Genomic DNA, 3,635 nt, shown 5'->3' on the forward strand with positions numbered 1-3,635 from the left:
TTTCAGAGTAGATTTGAAATTAGAATAAAGAAAGTTCTACCAAGCCAGGAAAGTAGAGCCACGATGGAGCGACAGTCTTCTCCTACTTGCCAAAAAGAAGGACGCTCGAGCAGGTGTGTTCTCGTGATGCAACATCTAGGTTTTCTTTGTCTATACACCAAGTTTCGTCTTTCTCATTACCTTTTTCAAACGACCCAGGAGATCCAAGTAAAATCTTTATTGATCTTCTGGCCACGTAGGACAGACTCATAATGAACGATACTTTTGCGATAAAGAAGGCGATCAATATCACTTTCACATTTGAACGACCCAGATGCACTTTTCTTGGTTGTAAAGACGATGTTCCAAACCACTGCGATGATTGCTTTATTGTTGCGACAACGTAGCCGGGCATCCACGTTTCGTCACCTTTTATGACTGTTTTGTTCGACATCGTAATTGTACACCCTTATTTCATCATCTTTTACGACTGTTTTATTCGACATCGTGACCATACACCGACGTTTCATCACCTTTTATGACTGTTTTGTTCCGACATCATAACCATACACTCACGCATTGTCACCTCTTACGGCAATTGTCCCGACATTCCAGCTGTACGACCACGTTTCGTCATCTTTTACGACAGTTGTTCTCTCAACGTAGCCGGATGCCCACGTTTCTCACCTCTTAAGATAGTTTTGTTCTGACATCACAACCGTACACCAACGTTTCGACATCTCTTACCACAGTCTTGTTCCGACATCGTAGCCGTACACTCGTCAACTCTTATGACAGTCATGTTTTGACATCACGTTTCGTCATTTTGTACGACAGTTTGCAAAAACTTTACATCGGCATACAAACGATCAAATAGCTCCTAACTGTGACAACAAATTTTGCACAGTAACACGATATTTTTTTCATAAACACACTTGGTACCAACTTTTACAGACGCCTACTTTCGGAAACATCACAAACATTCTAGTTAGGATTCTTACGAGTCGTCGTAGCGCACACTTTTGCAATGTGATAGTCATCTGTTGTGGATTGATTCAGTGAATGTTTTTTCCTAAACTAAAACGCGGGTACCACTCGTGACATTGCGAATAGCTCAAATAATCTGGCTTTAGGTCTGTTGAAACATTTCTCGAGTTTGTCAAATCCCAAAAAAAATTTCACACAAACACGTTTTTCCTAATTTATTTATAACAAATGACAAATCGCCAAGTGGGCCAAACACGTTCACTCTTGCACGAGAAATTCGCCGACGACTGACTGATGTGGAATAATGTCGCTATTATTAAGCTGCACATAAAAGCCGTCAATATACGTCATTTCAACTGAGGGCACACCATACCGGTTGGTTAACGCGTGGGTTTAAGTTGATTTATGGTCAGAAATTGTATGTATGTATGTATGTGTATACACACAAACACAAGCATATATGCTTGCATCTCGATATTAAATACACAGACGCACTTATATATATGCTTATATATACACATATATATAAGTATATATGTATACGTATATGTATACATGCATCTTTGAATGCATATATATATATATATATATATATATTATATATATTTCTGTGTGAGTTAGAGGTTGAGAAACCAACTAAGGGATAGTACCTATCCAATATAGTGCTGGTAGTGTACCCAATTATTCATACCCAAATGCTGGTTATTGCGTGGCAATCTCGCAATTGAGTATTATACATGGGCGGGGGTAAAAAGTGGTTTACCCTTGATTTATACGACAAATAAGAAAGTGGAGAGGATACAAAATCGACAGACACCAGCTGGTAAACATTCCACAATGTTTATTTATTCAAATGTATTGGATGAATCCACACTCATGTATTAGTGGGACCGATTATCAAGTAGAAAAAGTTGGTAATTGCATAAACAAGGGTATGGAAGCATATAAGCATATAGAAACAAGTGAGTAATTGAGCAAATGAGCAAATGAGCAGATTGTCACTAAAACCGAATGCGTATGCGAGTGCTAGTTCCTTACGGCCGTTTCTGTCAAGAGGCAACAAAATCTTCCTGGTTATCTCCATCTCTTCAGTGTTGTGCAAAGATGAGCAGATAAGGCTTGGATAATGAATGTGCCCCTAGGCTTCTTCAGAGGGTCTAAGTGGTTGATGGGGAGTAAGAATAAGAACAAGCACGAGAATACAAGTGAAGTACATCATAGTATAATGATTTGGGTATAGCAAGGGAAAATAAGATACAGACTTCCCGTGATGCATTATAAGATCCATGTTATTTCATCCAATGGTGGATAGGTGAATATAGTTGTTCTCTGGAAGAGTTTTTACAGGAAGGGTAATTTTAGGCAGTAGTTCACATTATGTTCCCATAGAACTTCAGTGGTGGGTTGGATGGTATGGCCCGCGTTACGGAGGTGAACGTTTATGTGTAAAATGCCAGTTAGTAGGTTTAACGTTGCAGAGGGTGTGGCATAAGCAACTTGTGATGCACCCATCTTGGGAAAAAAGTAACGAACACTAACATTGCACTTTGACCTTAGCTGGTTCCTTTTTTCTCATTGATACACTCATGTACCAAATTTCCCAAGATGTTTCTTTCTTTCTCTCCATTGTAGTTGGATCAAGGAAGACATGTTCTTGTCTGTCTCCTGTCCAAGGTTGATTTACGCGTTCGCCACCACAACCTCGTTTAGGCTTAGCAGCCCTTCCTGTTTGTTTTCACTGTCCTGTTTGTGTTACCAATTTTGACCCTCTGCAAAATCCCAAATTTTATTTAATTTGGTTTGCAGGAGCTACTGTTTTATCGAAAGCGTATATTGTTGTCAAATGCTCGAAATACGAGAGTAGAAAAAACAGCCAACAACTGATGAAGGGTCGTTCTTTGTGTTGTTTGTCTTGTTTTCCATTTGTGTCCTTCGTTGTTCGAAAAAATAGTTCATATTCCATGTACTCGTACTTCGTATTTTTTGTTGTACACGTTACATGACATCCTGTGCCCACATATGCATATATATATATATATATATATATATATATATATATATATATATATATATATATATATATATATACACGTATAGATGTAAGTATGTACATATACGTATGTACATATTATTTATATTATATATGTATGTATGCTTGTTTATTGATAAAAAGCAAGACATAACAGACCTGACAGCTGTTTCTCATCAGATTCCCAGAATGCAGTCTATACATAAATGCAAGAATAAATTCTTCATCTTCATAAGGCATTCGAATTAAGGCAACTTATGTTCATCAAAGTGAAAAACAAGACCATACAATATAAACAAAAGGAAGGAGGAAGAGGTAAGACAACATGGTTTAGACAAATAGTCTAAAAGCCCAATATGTTAAGTGTACATAATTATTTACCATCTATGCTCAAAGAACACAGATGAGAGAGTGAGCTATTAAAGGACTAGGGAAGACGACAAGTTATTAATAGGAGGATGCATTTTGGAGTTCTTGTTTATCTATAAACAAACCTTTTGTAATGTTTTAACTTGTGAATTGTTTTAAATTGTTACTGACCAACGTAGAGACCGCTGGACTTAGACTTACTTCATTGTGTACCATAGGGGGGATTCTTGATATCAATTTCCTGTGAATAAATTATTTTATTTAGTAAGCT

Source organism: Octopus bimaculoides, chromosome 9 (genome assembly GCF_001194135.2).
Source record: "Octopus bimaculoides isolate UCB-OBI-ISO-001 chromosome 9, ASM119413v2, whole genome shotgun sequence".
In the NCBI taxonomy this organism is placed as follows: Eukaryota; Metazoa; Mollusca; class Cephalopoda; order Octopoda; family Octopodidae; genus Octopus; species Octopus bimaculoides.